Source organism: Hylobates moloch, unplaced genomic scaffold (assembly GCF_009828535.3).
Source record: "Hylobates moloch isolate HMO894 unplaced genomic scaffold, HMol_V3 SCAFFOLD_7, whole genome shotgun sequence".
Classification (NCBI taxonomy): domain Eukaryota; kingdom Metazoa; phylum Chordata; class Mammalia; order Primates; family Hylobatidae; genus Hylobates; species Hylobates moloch.
The window spans coordinates 115723034-115739140 of NW_026652282.1; the positions used below are offsets into that span (position 1 = coordinate 115723034).

Consider the following 16107-nt stretch of genomic DNA (forward strand, 5'->3'; position numbering starts at 1 on the left):
GTGTGAGTCACCACGCACAGCTCAACTTTTAAAAAAAAAATTAAAATAAGAAGTGTTGGTGAGGATGTGGAGAAGTTGGAACCCTTGTTCATTACTAATGGGCATGTAAACTGGTACAGCAGCCACTGTGGAAAACAGGTGGTTCCTCAAATAGTTAAACCTAGAATTATCCTATAGCCCAGCACTTCCACTCCTAGGTACATACTCAAAGGACTGAAAGCTGGTACTCAAACATGAATTTTCATAGCAGCACTATTTACAATAGCTAGAAGGTGGAAACAACCCAAATATCTATCAGTCTATCAACTGATGAATGAATAAACAAAACTTGGTATATTTATACATTGGAATATTATTCAGCCCAAAAATAATCCCATAATGAAGTATCTGATACATATTACAAGGTGATGAACTTTGAAAATATGCTAAGTGAAAGAAATCAGACACGAAAGATTACAAATTTTATGATTCCATCTATATGAAATGTCTAGAATATGTAAATTCATACAGACAGAAAGCAGATTAGTGGTTGCCATGGTCTGGGGAGGGAAGGATGGAGAGTGACTGCTTAATGAGTACAGGGTCTCCTTTTAGGGAGATGAAAATGTTTTGGAACTAACAGTGGTGATGGTTACACAACATTGTGAATGTACTAAATGCCACTGAATTATACATTTCAAAATGGTTGATTTTATGTTATGTGGATTTCAACTCAATAATAAAAACAAAATTTGCTGACACATTTTACTATCTCACCACTGGGCCTTTTCCATAGATGAACTTCTCTCCTGGCCTTTCATTCAATCCCCTGCAGCCCTTGTCCTGCCCCTGTGGTATAAAAAGCTTACAAAAGTAGCCCCATCCCATTAGTTCCCAAGCAATCCTAGCCCTCAACACCTTCCCCATTAGGGTGGCTCAGAGAGTGGGAATCTCTAGTGAACGATGGGATCATTGAGGACTGATCCGGCCGTATTCCTCAACTGCCTGACCAGTGGAGAATAGCACAGACTTCTTGACTCTTCCTCCTGGCCTCCTGTTTTGGAGAAAAAGCAGAACATTCCCCTCCCATGCTGGCAGGCTCGCCCACACTGCCTTTAGTCTGGGCTCCTGGCTCTAACCCTGGGGCCTTCTCCTTGGACATGGATGTCTTGGCCTTGTAGTTAATGGATGCCACAAACACATGAATGTCTGACCCTCTGGACACAACCCCACATCATCTCACATTCCCAGTTCCTCCCAGGAAGAGGATCAAGTGACAAGCAGGACCCCAGGCAACAGAGACCAGCCAAGGTGGCTCAGTCACTTGCCACAATGTTTAAATATGACATTGTTGGAGAGCAGACATTGAGTCTGTATTAGTCTATTCCTACATGGCTATGAAGAAATACCCAAGACTGGGTAATTATAAAGAAAAAGGGTTTACTTGACTCACAGTTCTGCATGACTGGGGAGGCCTCAAGAAACTTACAATCATTGTGGAAGGGGAAGCAAACACATCCTTCTTCACAAGGTGGCAGGAGAGAGAAGTGTTGAGCAAAGGGGGAAAAAACCCTTATAAAACCATCAGATTTCATGAGAACTCACTCATTATCATGAGAACAACATGGGGTAACCAAGCCCATGATTCAGTTACCTCCCACCAGGTCCCTTCCACCACATGTGGGGATTGTGGGAACTATAATCCAAGATGAGATTTGGGTGGGGATGCAGCCAAACCATATCATTCCACTGCTGGCCCCTCCCAAATCTCATGTCCTCACATTTCAAAACACAATTATGCCTTTCCAATAGTCCCCCAAAGGCTTAGCTCATTCCAGCATTAACCCAAAAGTCCAAATCCAAAGTCTCATCTGAGACAAGTCAGTTCCCTTCTACATAAGAGCCTGTAAAATTGAAAACAAGTTAGTTACTTCCTAGATACGATGTGTGTACAGGCATTGGGTAAATACACCCATTCTAAATGGAAGAAATCGGCCAAAACAAAGGGACTACAGGCCCCATGCAAGTCCGAAATCCAATAGGCCAGACATTAGGCCTTAAAGTTCCAAAATTATCTCCTTTGACTCCATGTCTCATATCCAGGTCATGCTGATGTCCACGGCCTTGGGCAGCTCTGCCCTTGTGGCTTTGCAGGGTACAGCCCCCCTCCCAGCTGCTTTCACAGGCTGGCATTGAGCATCTGTGGCTTTTCCAGGCACACGGTGCAAGCTGTTGGTGGATCTGCCATTCTGGGGTCTGCAGTCTGGAGAATGGTGGCCCGCTTCTTACAGGTCCACTAGGCAGTGCCCCAGTGGTGACTCTGTGTGGCGGCTCCAAATCCACATTTCCCTTCTGCACTGCCCTAGCAGAGGTTCTCCATGAGGGCTCTGCCCCTGCAGGAAACTTCTGACTGGACATCCAGGCATTTCCATTTTTCCTCTGAAATCAAGGCAGAGGTTCCCAAACCTCAGTTCATGACTTCCGTGCACCCACAGTCTCAACACCACATGGAAGTCACCAAGGCTTAGAGCTGGCACCCTCTGAACCAATGACCTGAGCTGTACCTTGGCCTCTTTTAGCCACAGCTGGAGCTGAAGCACCTAGGACACAGGACACCATGTCCTGAGGCTGCACAGAGCAGGGGGGCCCTGGGTCTGGCCCAGGAAGCCATTGATCCCTCCTAGGCCTCCAGGCCTATGATGGGAGGGGCTGCCATGAAGGTCTCTCACATGCCCCGGAGACATTTTTCCCATTGTCTTGGTGATTAACATTCAGCTCCTCGCTACTTATGCAAATTTCTTCAGCAGGCTTGAATTTCTCCCCAGAAAATGGGGTTTTCCTTTCTGTCACATTATCAGGCTGCAAATTTTCTAAATTTTTATGCTCTGCTTCCTCTTGAACACTTTGCCACCTAGAAATTTCTTCCACCAAATGCCCTAAATCATCTCTCTGAAGCTCGAAGTTCCACAGATCTCTAGGGCAGGGGCACAATGCTGCCAATCTCTTGGCATAGCAAGAGTGACCTTTACTACAGTTCCAAACAAGTTCTTCATCTCCATCTGAGACCACCTCAGCCTGGATTTCATTGTCCCTATCACTATCAGCAATTTGGTCAAAGCTATTCAACAAGCCTCTGGGAAGTTCCAAACTTTCCCGCATTCTCATGTCTTCTTCTGAGCCCTCCAAACTGTTCCAACCTCTTCCTGTTACCCAGTTCCAAAGTCACTTCCACATTTTCAAGTATCTTTATAGCAGCACCTCAGTACTCCTGGTACCAATTTACTGTATTAGTCCATTCTCACACTGCTATGAAGAAATACCTGAGTCTGGGTAATTTATAAACAAAAGAGGTTTAATTGACTCACAGTTTCTCATGGCTGGGGAGGCCTCAGGAAACTTACAATTATAGTAGAAGGGGAAGTAAACACATCCTTCTTCACATGGTGGCAGGAGAAAGAAGTGCAGCACAAAGGGGGAAAAGCACCTGATAAAACCATCATGTCTCATGAGAACTTACTGTCAAGAGAACAGCATAGAGATAACCACTCCCATGATTCAATTACCTCCCACTGGGTCCCTTCCACAACATGTGTGGATTATGGGAACTACAATTCAAGATGAGATTTGGATGAGGACACAGCCAAACCATATCAGAGTCTCACAAGTGGGGTGAGCAGACCCTCAGAGATTCAGCAGGACCAACAGGCTGGAACTTTCAAGAGTTTGCTCTCTGAGCCCTGAGACTGGGAGACAGTCTTGCTGCAGGCTGTACCCTATTGGCTCTTCTCCCGCTGCCATGCTGACTGTGGCAAACACACCAGTCGCTGTTGCCATCTGTTCCAACTTGGCCACCTGGAACCAGGCTGAAACTTGGGCCCTCTCCCAGTTTGGCAGAGCAGTCCCCGGGACCTTCTGAGTCCAGATTGACTCATGCCCTGCCACTAGCCATTTCTTGGAAGGCTCCCTCTGTGGCGGCCATGACAGCACTTCCTCTTCCTGGCCACCAGAATCCATCTGTAACAACCGTGGCTGCTTTTCCACTCAAAACACTGCTTCCTACAGATATCAGGGGTTCACTCATTAACCAAACCTTCCTTCTTTCCCCCCACATATACTAATTCATGCCACAATCCCCCACCACCTGGCAAAATCAGAAGGCCTTCATGCTCCGGGAAAGCCCTTCAGGACACCTTGAAAATGGACTCATGGCTTATTCTCTAGCCCCTCTCCATGTCTGATCCTGTGGTGGGCACCAGGCACAGATTCCCTGTGGGTAGTTAGAGGAGGAGCTCACAGGAACATGTAAGTGCAGAGTAGGAGCCAGTGTGTGAGTGAGGTCTCAACTAACAGGAATGTGATGCTCCTCACCACCACCAAGGAAGTAATTTGGGGATGGGTGATGTTGCTATCTTTAGGGAAAAGGTCAAATCAGAAAAACTGGGCCACCCAGACCAGCAGAGCAGCAAGATGGCCTTCCCAGTTCTCAGAGACCAGCACCCAAGGATTTCATTTTTCAAATCATGCATGTTAAAAAGAAATATCAGGGCACATGCAACATGAATCCCACTGGACACACCAGACACAGCTGGAAGGTGATTCCATTAATACTACAAAAGTGCTCTCAATGCAGTTTTCCTGGAATGTCCTTTCTAAAGGCCTTTCCAAGTGAACACCATGGCAAACCTGAGCACTGGTTAAAGCAGTTTTTGCTCAGATGTGATGCAAAGCCTTGCCCCAGACCCCCGGTTGTATTTCCCATACTCCTCTTTCCACTTCCCTTTTCTACAGGCTTTTGCCCATGGAAGTGCAGAGGGCAGAGGTCAGCCTGGGAGCTCAAAGGCTGGCTTGGGGGTTCAGCTTCTGGCTCACCAGCCCTGGGAACATGAGCATGTCACTGTGCCCCTCTGCACCTGCCTCCCTCTCTGCCCCATGGGCACAGTGGTTCATGAAGAGGAAGCAACGTTCACAGTGCCTTTTAACATTTGAAACTGACAGACCCATCTCTCTTCCATTGCCTAGTTTCTCACTTTCTATGACTTTTCCTGGTGACAGCAACTCTCCATATACATGCCACCTGGGAATGACTGCAGGTTTAATGTCAAATTTAATAAAATGTCAGATCATATTACCCTGGGAATCACAGCAAAATGGTTAAAGTTGAGGTTCTGCGGCCTCGCACTGACACCTGCTTCCTTCACTCCTTTCCTGTGCCCCACGGCCTTGTTGCCTTTCTTTTCCCCTTATCAAAGCCTGTGATGCAGTGATGACTGTGTCTCTTGCTGAAAGCCTTAGCAACACCCTCCCAAGGGCTTTTAGATATCGTTCAAAAGAAGTGGCCAACAGATGGCACTATTCTCCTTAGCGCAAGCCAGGTGAGCTGAGAAAAGAGGCGTTTCACCAAACAGCTTTGACAAAATTAGCTTTCTGTAATCGAATAGCCCATAAGAATGAGATAATAGGTTTTCAAAAGTTATACGAGGTGTACGATCTTAAGCAAATAAGAACCTATGAGGTGGTTATGTTCTTTTAATTCCTACACACACTACAACAGAGATTTGCAAACAGGACTGGAGACTCAGATACCCAGATAAGTCACAAGGGCCTTCTCAGAACACCAATAAATACTGGGAGATGGTTCAACCCCCTGTTTTACATTAGGCACCATGTGGTTCGAGCAGGCTTTGGAGGGAGAAACCAGCTGGGCTTAAATCCTGGCTTTCCAGGTTATGAGCTGGGTGACTTTGGCAGATCCCTCATACTCTTGGCTTCGCTTTCTTCATTTGTAAAATAATGAGTAATTCATAGGGTTCTATGAGGAAACAATGAAATAATGTACACAAGTAAGTATTTATTACGGTGCCTGTATTAGTTTCCTAGAAATGTGGCAAGAAATTACTACAAACTGGGTCACTTAAAACAACAAAAATGAAAGGAGGCAGAGCAGGATGGCTGAATAGAAGCCTCCAGTGATCAGTCCCCATGCAGGAGACCAAACTGAACAACTATTCACACAAAAAAAGTACTTTCATAAGAACCAAAAATCAAATGAACAATCACAGTACCTGGTATTAACATCCTATTAAAAAAGAAGCAATGTTGAAGGCCGAGGCGGGCAGATCATGAGGTCAAGAGTTCAAGACCAGTCTGGCCAACATGGTGAAACCCTGTCTCTACTAAGAATACAAAAATTAGCCGAGCGTGGTGGCGCATGCCTGTAATCCCAGCTACTCAGGAGGACCCAGAGGTGGAGGTTGCAGTGAGCCAAGATCGTGCCGTTGCACTCCAGCCTGGGCAACAGAGCAAGACTCTTTCTCAAAAAAAAAAAGCAATAAAGGGGGTAGGAAACACAGTCTTGAATCACCTACACCACCCCTCCTTCATTCCACAGGGGTGGTTGTGTGGCATGGAGAGAGAATTTGTGCACTTGGGGGAGGGAGAGTGCAGTTATAGTGGGACTTTGCCTTGAAACTCAGTGATCCCCTGTCACAGCAGAAAGCAACATGGGGCAGGAGTCAGCCAGAACCCACAGAGGGAGCATTTAGACCAGCCCTAACCAGAGGAAAATTCCCCATCAAATGGCTGGAACCTGAGTTCCAGCAAGCTTCACCACCACAGGCTAAAGTTATCTGGGATTCTAAATAAACTTGAAATGCAGTCTAGGCCACAAAGACTGCTATTTCTGGGCAAGTCCTCATGCTGTGCCTAACTCTTCAACGCCCAGACACGAAAAAACATACACAAGCATCAAAACAATACAAGAAAACACGAACTCACCAAATGAACTAAGTAAGACATTAGTACCAGTCCCAGAGAGACAGAGATATATGACTTTTCAGACAGAGAATTCAAAATAACTATTTTAAGGAAGATCAATGACACCCAAGACAACACAGAGAAGGAATTCAGAATCCTATCAGATAAATTTAACAAAGGGATTAAAATAATTTAAAAGAATCAAGCAGAAATTCTGGAGATGAATAAATCAATTGACATACTAAAGAGTGCATCAGAGTCTCTTACCAGCAAAATTGATAAAGCAGAAAAAAGAATTATTGAGCTTGAAGACAGCCTATTTGAAAATACAGAGTCAGAGGAGACAAAAGAAAAAGCATAAAAATGAATGAAGCATGCCTACAAGGTCTACAAAATAGCCTCAAAAGGGCAAATCTAAGAGGTATTGGCCTTAAAAAGGAAGTAGAGAGGTAGCGGTAGATAGTTTATTCAAAGGGATAATCGAGAACTTCCTAAATCTAGAAAAATATATTAATATTCAAGTACAAGAAGGTTATAGAACACCAAGCAGATTTAACCCAAGAAAGACTTTTTCTAATGTATTTTATGAGTCCTTATTCATTGAGAATATTATTATGAATGTAATCATTTGGAATATATTGTCTCAATTTCTTTTCATTTTGATTTTCATTTCAAATGAATGTGAATTTTACATTTCATGATGTCAGGGTTTATTATGAAAAATAAAATTCTTGGCTGGGCACAGTGGCTTATGCCTGTAATCCCAGAACCTTGGGAGGCCAAGGCAGGTGGATCACCTGAGGTCAGGAGTTCGAGACCAGCCTGACCTACATGGTGAAATCTCGTCTCTACTAAAAATACAAAAATTAGCCAAGCGTGGTGGCACATGCCTGTAATCACAGCTACTTGGGAGGCTGAGGCACAAGAATCACTTCAACCCGGGAGAAGGAGGGTGCAGTGAGCCAAGATTGCACCATTGCACTCCAGCCTGGGCAACAAGAGCGAAACTCCATCTCAAAAATAAATAAATAAATAAATAAATAAATAAATAAATAAATAAAATTCTTGAGATTCTTGTGGCTGATAAGAAGACACAGCAAGAATAACAATTTGCATATTATAAATGCTTTCAAATGAAGAAACGTTTTCTTTTTTTTTATTATACTTTAGGTTTTAGGGTACATGTGCACAATGTGCAGGTTTGTTACATATGTATCCATGTGCCATGTTGATTTCCTGCACCCATTAACTCGTCATTTAACATTAGGTATATCTCCTAATGCAGTCCCTCCTCCCTCCCCCAACCCCACAACAGTCCCCGGAGTGTGATGTTCCCTGAAGAAACGTTTTCAAATGAAATGAGGTAGAGGTATTTTGAACAAACATTTTACTGTAAGAGAGATACCCCTCACTTCTGATTTCTGTATCTGTTCTTTAACAAATATATTGAATGGTTCTTATTTATTATTTAAAAGACAAACTCTAGGCCACTAAAAAACCTTTTTTTATAGTCTCAGAAATTATAGGTTAACAGTCTAGTGAACTATGGAAGGTGTAATAGGGTTCTCCAGATAAACAGAACCAATAGATAAGAGGAAATTTATTATGGGAATTGGCCTGTGCAATTATGGAGGCTGAGAAGTTCCTTGATGTGCAGTCAGCAAGCCAGAGAACCAAAAAAGCTGGTGTTGTAACTCAGTCCAAGGTTAAAGGCCTGAAAACCAGAGTAAATCCTGGAGTCTGAAGGCCCAAAAACCAGGAGCTCTCATGTCCCAGGGCAGCAGAGATGGCTTATACCAGCTCCTGAAGAGAGAGCAGATTTGTCTTTTTCCCATGTTTTTATTCTATGCGGGCCCCCAAGGGATTGCATAATGCCCACCTACATTGGTGAGGGATGATCTTCTTTACTCAGTCTCCTGATTCAAATGCTAATCTCTCCTGGAAACACCCTTATGGATATATGCAGAAATAATGTTCTATTAGTTTTCTGGATATCCCTTAACCCAGTCAAGATGACACATAAAATTAACCATCACAGATGGCAAAAGGCAAAAAAGAATCAAGGGATTAGAACATTGACAACAAGAGATTCTTCTAAAAGTTTACTGAGTCGACAGAGAAATTACCTCTTATTTTTATCTTTATAAAAATATGGAAAACCTTTCAAATTAATTGGCAATCTGCAGTCTAACATTCTGCTCCATTGCTATTAACATTTCGTAAACCAGTACACTAGCATGAATGATGAATCTCATCATCAGAATCTCTCCTTCCCACTATTGTTCCCCGGGTAGGTGCATATCACCTCTATCATTAGTTTTGATGACAATCAGTTGCCTGGAGTATTTGTTTTAGGTCAAATCATTACCCTGGAGTATTTTCTAAGGTGGGGGTGAATAATTCATTTTTTAAAAATGGACATCCTGTTGAACTAGCAGTTTTATTTTCCAACTATACTACTCTATCACTTTATGGTAAGTCAAGTAACGCTATGTGTGTGAATCTATTCCTGGATGCTCTACATTCTACTCCATAGTAGTATAACAATGTAAATGTCATTTTTCCAGATAGTCCATTTCCCTGTCAAATTTATGGAATAATCTTATTTCTTGTTGTTTAAATGGTGTTGGCGTTCTCAAATTTATCTTTTATTTATTAGAGTTTACTTTGGAGCTGGCCTGGTTGTTACATCACACCCAGGGATTGGCACCAAAAGATGAGCTGGAACCTGTCGTGGGGTGGGGGGGGGGGGGGAGGGGGGAGGGACAGCATTAGGAGATATACCTAATGTAAATGACCAGTTAATGGGTGCAGCACACCAACATGGCACATGTATACATATATGACAAACCTGCACATTGTGCACATGTACCCTAGAACTTAGAGTATAATAAAAAAAAAAAGAACTTAAAAAAAGTTTTTGATAAATTAAAAAAAAAAAAAAAGATGAGCTGGAACCAACAACTGTGCCCTTCATAGTTCCATGAGAACTTTGACCTCCTCTTTATGCTCTAGAAACTGAGCCCTGTCAGGAGAAGTATTCATTAGCAGAGAGAACACGCCCCTGTAGAGCAGAAAACAGTTATCTTAGGTAGAGTGACTGCAACCCTATAATGCAGGAGGCAGACCAAAACATCTGAACAGCCCACAGAGAAATGAATAACCGTTCAAAGATTGGAATAGGGTTCATCACAATAGTGGTCACTACCCACTTATATATAATACAGTCATTTTAATATATTAGTCAAAGGTGAGGACAGTTTGAAGACCTTTTCAGAAATGCACAATCTCAGGAAGCTCACATACCAAGACTCTTTCAGGGAAACTACTTAAAGATGTATTACTGCCCAAATGGGAGAAAAAAGAACCTTGAGAGTGTAGGGAGTAAAAGGCAAGTAGAGAAATATCAGAATGACAGCTTGCAGTAAGTCTGGATAGCAACCATGCTGTTAGGAGTGCATGGGTGGAAGACTCCACAAGGAACTCCACTACACAAAAAGAAGAGTGAGGGTTAATAGAATAAACAGTATGCCTGAAGCTCTACATGCTAATTATTAACATTCAGAATTATTCAGTCTGATGACAACATAAGTTCTGAGCACACACACTGTTAACCTAGTGCCACCCTTTAAGAGAACTGGTATGAATTTACAACAGAAATAACTAGAGGAAAATATTTACATAGCACAATATTCTTTAATTTTTCAAAGGGACTTACCATAGGAATCGAGTCTTCTCTAGTGTGATTTCCAAATTATCAACTGCATTCATAAACATTTAAAACATTAGTGCCAATGATAACTAAAGATCCAATTTCTACTCTCCTTCCAGGTCTATAGAGTTTGTGAATTTTAATGCCCACCCCTCCACCCCCGCCCCACTCTCCACCACCCAAACCTAGACCCTGCTTTACTTATGCACTTTGGTTTTTTTGTTTTTTGTTTTGTTGTTGGTGGTGCTGTTTGTTTGTTTGTTTCATTTTGCTTTTTTGAAAGAGAGTGTCTCCGTGGCCCAGGCTGTAGTGCAGTGGCACGATCTCGGCTTACTGCAACTCTACTTCCTGGCTTCAAGTGATTATCCTGCCTCAGCCTCCCGAGTAGCTGGGATTACAGGTGCCCGCCACCATTCCTGACTAATTTTTGTATTTTTAGTAGAGATGGGGTTTCACCATGTTGGTCAGGCTGGTCTCAAACTCCTGACCTCAGGTGATCCACCCACCTCGGGATCCCAAAGTGCTGGGATTACAGGTATGAGCCACCACGCCCAACCTACTTATGAACTTTGTGTAACATCTGCTTGTTTCTTTTATTTTTGGGGGAGTGGGGAGCAATCAGTTTCCTCAGATTGAACAACGTCTGCTTATTTTACTATTGCACTGTGTTGAACCACATGAAGCTGCCCTTTTTATATGACACACAGTTGAATTTCAGGAATTTAATATGTGTCAAACTTATGTTACATAATTCATTGTGTATTTTTATCTCCGCGGACTATGTGATGTTTTTGGAACATGAATGTTGAAATTCATTTGTATGCTCAACATTTATTTTCTTCTCTCTCTCTCTGTCTGTCTGTCTCCACCCCACCCTTCCTCCCCTTCTCTTACAAGTAAATCCATTCTAGTATGCATCAAATTCTATGACAAACATGACTGCTAACTTCACTGATCATAAGCAATACTTTACTAGAATATTGCTAATGATGATTTCTAATGGTGTATACTAAAGAGTTAAGAGTAAGATAATAGGGCTAGTTCCAGTTTATGATCCCTTGTTATTACAAGGGATGTCGCTTGGTTTTGCCAATGACAAAATGTTTATGTGAACAATTACCTCATGGAAATAGTTCTTCCTCAAAAATAGAAGTAACGTTATTTCTCCAGTCCTTGTCTATCTCATTGCGGTAGGTATCATGAACAGTATTATAGCTCTAACATTTGTTCTTGCAATTCTCAGAACTGTTAACAGGAAGAGGAAAATCCTCAAGAGCCAGAGAGTAGAGGTCCTTGATGCACAAAAATCTCCACCTGTCCTAATCCTGCGCGTTCACTGGCATGGCTGTTTTGGGACCTAAGGCCCAACTAGATGAAGCACATCTGCCAACTACCCCTGAACACTCCATTCACTCCCTCTCAACACTCCTTTCAGACAGCCTCATTTAACACATCTTGCCCAGCTTCCTGACTAGAATTGTATCTCCTTTGCCCCTTTAACTCAATATGGTTCTGGAGTTTAAGACATTAAGTGGCCTGTGAATATTGTTCTGGTCTGTTCTGGTGTGGTAAAAAGAAGCTGGACTAGGAGACTGGTTTTATGCCAACAATTACATATGGACACACATTCTTAGTGAGTCCCATTTTACTTATGTGTAAAATGAAGTATTAGAACAAGTGATCTTTAAGAGGTTTTCTTTCCTGCCTAGATCACCTCTTTCCAATCTTTCCAGGAAGTACTCGTAATTGGACATTCTGATATCACTAAAAGATTATTTGAGCACCAGTTTCTTGGGCTGTAAAGGTTGGCACACTGCCCATCACATCACACAGTAAGGCTTAATAATCAAAGGATAAAATGAATAAATGAATCCTTTAAACAACTCTGCAAAGTGGGTACGTGTTTCCCCACATATAGATGAAGAAATTGTGGCTCAGAGAGGTTAAATGGCTTACCCAAGTCCCACAGACATTAAGTGACAGGCTTTGGATTTGAACCCAGGGCCATTAAGCTCTTTCTGGTGTACTACACACATCCTGAGCACATAATAAGTGCTAATGTCTGTTCAATTTTTCATTGTATTTTTCTAATTTGATGTTTGTTGCCAAGAACACAGTGTATTGAGTATGTAGATACTTCTCAATAAATATTCTGTCCCATCATGTGAAAGGAACCATTCCAGAAGCTCTGTAAACAAAGACAGACAACATACTGCTTCTGCTCTTAAGAAGATGGTCAAGTTCCAGTGGATTTAATTCAACTAAAATTTTTGAACCAGAATGATCCCCAATCTTGCACCTGCTTATCAAATAATATTTTAACTCAATAAGATATGAATGGTACATAGTAGTTGTCTCTGACCATGTTTCTTGAAATTTTTGGCAGTACCCTAACTAATTTTTCTGGGCATAACTGGGGTTTCCTTTCTAACCAGGTCAGGATACTGAGAGTGTCAAGTAAGTCACAGAGCTGATAAAGTACGGTGAGACTTCTACTATGAGCAAATAAGAAACAAAGGTTGATTTGAACAATTACTTTTTTCTTTCAAATGATTCCTTAGCACAATTTAGGGATTTCTACTGAAATAGCTTGTTTCATCTTGACCTGGCCCACTACCCTACCAACTCTTGATAACCTCTAGGAAAAAAAAAGAGAAGGGAGATCCCTAGAGACCACCATAAACACCACAGCGTGGAACTGTAGCTCTATCCTCCTTTCAACTGAATTTCTGCATACCCCATAAGTACTCACTTGGTCATTAATCAAAGATTTGCATAGTAGACTATGTCTATGTCTGTGAAATCCTCTAAGCCTAAAGAAAATGTCTGCCTATCCACTAAATACCAGTATGTTTAAGGCTTGATTTCTTTTTTTTTTTTTTTTGAGACAGAGTCTCGCTCTGTCACCCAGGCTCGAGTGCAGTGGCACGATCTCGGCCCACTGCAACCTCTGCCTCCAGGGTTCACATCATTCTCTTGCCTCAGCCTCCCGAGTAGCTGGGACTACAGGTGCCCGCCACCACACCTGGCTAATTTTTTGTATTTTTACTAGAGTTGGGGTTTCACCGTGTTAGCCAGGATGGCCTCAATCTCCTGACCTCGTGATCCGCCCACCTCAGCCTCCCAAAGTGCTGGGATTACAGACGTGAGCCACCGCACCTGGCCTAAGGCTTGATTTCTAAAGACATTCTGGTGTCCTAGGAAAGTAAGTCTTCAAAGGTGTCAAGATCACCCAGGTGACAACATAGTATACTATTTAAGAAGGAAAGTAATATGATTTTAAATTGCTGGTCTACCACTCATTAGCTGTGTGACCTTGGGCAAATTACTTAGCCACACTCAGCCTTAGATGCTTGATTTGGAAAAATGAGGATAATAATTGAGGTGGGGGAGGCTGTAGGTATTATAAAAGACAGGGTTTATAAAGCACTTTGTATGGTGCCTGACAAGTAGTAAAGACATAACAAATGATAGCTAAAATTACTATTAGTTACTCCCAGTGTGGCAGGAAAGCTCAAAACCTGTAACAGAACCTGTGAGTACGAGACCGGAATCCAAGTGGGGCTGAAAAGACACCTTGCCAACAAGGAGCCACCTCTCTTCCATGCATAAGCATGCAGTTTAGATTAGCCAGGCATAGCCATGGTGTTGAGGAGTCTCTCTGCCTTGCTTTGTGATGCAGGACCACAGCTCTCTAAATGCAGGTCAACTCTTCAAATCCAGTTTAACACATAAGGAATTTACCAAATGACCCATTCACTATATTTGCCAAATTTACTGATTATTGTGTCTGCAAACAGCTTCAACAGGAACATTCCATTTTGTTTATTAAAGCTAGAATAAATGTTTTTGAATATTACCTAAGATAACGTGCATATATCTTAGTACGTGAGGGAAAACTTCAAAATCAGGAACCAGTATAAGTATAAATTGAAATATTCTTGTACCAAACCCTACTTTTCCCATCTAAAATTTTGTTTATACCTGAAAAGCACTTGACTTTTTAAATTTTTCTGAATCTTATTTTCTATTTTTTCAAACCAGAATCATTTTGGATTTTCTTTTTCAAATTCTTCAGGTTGACATTTTATTTCTTGGAATTATAAATTAAAATTAAAAATGAATAAATTGAATTTAAATGCTACATTTTAATTCAATTTTAAATTTAAGTTCAATTCATTTGTCTTAGATTAAATTTTAATTAAAAATTAATTTACAGTCTAAAGCATCTTGAAGAATTAGAATTCACAATAAAATTTACTGGGCAAACACAGTGACCATGCCTGTAATCCCAGCACTTTGGGAAGCCAAGACAGGAGTATCACTTGAGCAATAGGAGTTGGAGGCAGGAGCCAAGGCAGGAGTTGGAGACTAGCCTGGTAAGCATAGCAACATCCCGTCTCTACAAAAAAAATTTTTTTTAAATTTAGCCAGGTGTGGTGGCACACACCTGTAGTCCCAGCCACTCAGGAGGCTGAGGTGGGAGAATCACTTGAGCCCAGGAGATCAAGGCCGCAGTGAGCTATGATGGTGCCACTGCACTCCAGCCAGGGCAGCAGAACGAGACTCTGTCCCGAATAAATAAATTAATAAATAATAAAATTTACCTCTAAAGTGTGTATTTAATTAAATTATAATTATATTACAATTACTATCAAAACATGAAGAAAATCAGAATTAACTCAAAAAAAAATGTCAAGTATAAAATGCTGAAACTGAATTCTAGCAAGGGGCATTTAAGATATGCCACCCTGATAAGTTTACATAAAATTCCTCCTGAACATGTTCAAAGAAGTAGAAAGGAAATGGGGATACCCCGAAGAGTTCTATACATATTAGCACTAAAAAGCTGAAGCATAGTAACCATACATATAAAATTGTGAGGGGAAAACCGACCAGTTCATTGGTGAAACTCTTTAAAATGCTATAAGTGAATAAATAAATAAATAAATAAATAAATAAATAAATAAATAAATAAATACTATGATGTTGGCAAAACAGACAGTGGCCACAAAGATTGGAGAAAAAGCATGACCTACAAACATTGTGATGAAAATGCTGAAAATTTTACTACAAATATACGGAAGTATAATTCAATAAGCAGAAATATATATATTTCATCTTCTGTCATGAGAAATGAACCATTCCTATTAAGTTGTTTTTAAAAACATTCCTATTCTTTTGCCTCAGCCTTGAACTCTAGCTAGCAGCCTGATATGTGTGCTTCTGTATCTTCAGTAGTCTCCAGTCACCATCAATATTGTGTGGGTTCTTCTGGGACCCACTGTGACACACTGCACAGTCACAAGCGACCATAATGGTGAAGCTTATGATAACTGGTTAAAATTAAGACACACTCAAGAAAATGGCTTATACTCCAAAGAAGATAGAAGAAGATAATGAAGATGAGGACATGTGAGATGATAAAGATAGCAGTGAAAAAGGGCTTATTATGCACCTCAGGGGGAAAAAGGCAATAGGACACAACTCCGACAAAACCAACAAGGTTGCAGTTTCCACACCTGTCAAGAAAGCACTTGTCATCCCAGGCAAAATGGCAGCAGATATGTCAGCCAAGAAGATAGTCACACTGGGCAAAGCAGCAGCAATATGTGGCAAGAAAGAAGTCACACCGGGAAAAGCAGTTGAGGCAATCACTAGCT

The 16107-nt window shown here is 41.6% G+C and overlaps 1 protein-coding gene across 4 annotated transcripts in view; it reads left to right on the forward strand.

The window, feature by feature from the left end:
• The window catches only part of PABIR3 (PABIR family member 3), a 417014-nt gene that overhangs the window by 332518 nt on the left and 68389 nt on the right, over positions 1–16107 (forward strand). The gene's annotated exons all lie outside the window — the stretch shown is intronic.